Here is a 1103-nt window from a genome sequence, read left to right as displayed (position 1 = left end):
GCGCCTCCCGGCCGCTGGCGCCCAGGGGACTCCGAGGCGGACTGGCCCAGAAGTTGGAGCCTCGGCGGACGAGGCGGAAGTAAGGACACCTGGTGTCCTGAATGCTGGGTTTCTATTGGTCGCAAGTGAAAGGGCATGGACGCCAACGGAATTCATTTTTGTTTTGGGCAAAACAATCTAATTGGCGCCACCTATACTGAACTGGATAAAACAGGGCAGTGTGGGCTAGGTGACAACTTTAATTTTGCATATCAGCCTCCATTGCGGGGCTCTCTGGGTTTTATTCATTCATTGAGCTTTTGAAATTCTGGCATCAGGAAATGTCCCTTGTTATTACAAAATGAGGCAAGCTACCTCAAACTCTGAAATCATGCAAGCTAGTCCAAAAAGCAATTGAGAGCTGTGTTGCCCAAGATAACTTGAAGTAATATTAAATCAGGTGGAGTGAAGCTAAGTAAAAAAGACATTAACTTAAAAAGAAATCTCACTACATATATTGTATAGTAAGTGCTCAGATGCAGAGCTAATTAAGGAAAACTAAGGCTTATTCACTCATTCATTCAAACATTTACTAACCATGTATTATGTGGAGGGCAACCATATAAAACTTATCTGGCGAACAAGACACTCTGAGAGTGAAAGAGGGTGCAGTTAATAAATAAGCGAGGTGAACAGACAGTTTATAACTATACACCAAGTACAGTGCTAGGCACTTGGGATTCAAAAGCAATAACATATACTCTATGCCCTCAAGAGATAAGTCTGGTAGACATGTCATCAGTTAAATGTAATCAAAATAATATAGGTGCTAGGAGAAATATATATGGGGTAGAGAAATATATATGGGGTATTTTTTAAAAAAGTAAATTGTCAATGCTGGAGGATAGGGGACAAGGGTCAGAAAGGAGGTAATGTTTATGGTGAGTAAATGATGGTGACGTGTTCTTTAAGTAGACAAGGAGATGGAAGTCACCGCAGGAGCAGGTATAACATGAACAAACCAAGGAACCTAAAACAGTATGATTGTGACTGCCAGAACTCAGCCTAACCACATGGAAAGGGGATGGTGAGGAGTATTGGGTGGAGGGATTAGAGTGTTGTCC

Source organism: Myotis brandtii, unplaced genomic scaffold, assembly GCF_000412655.1.
Source record: "Myotis brandtii unplaced genomic scaffold, ASM41265v1 scaffold123, whole genome shotgun sequence".
In the NCBI taxonomy this organism is placed as follows: domain Eukaryota; kingdom Metazoa; phylum Chordata; class Mammalia; order Chiroptera; family Vespertilionidae; genus Myotis; species Myotis brandtii.
The sequence above is the reverse complement of the archived record's forward strand: the minus strand, read 5'-3'. Positions refer to the sequence as shown.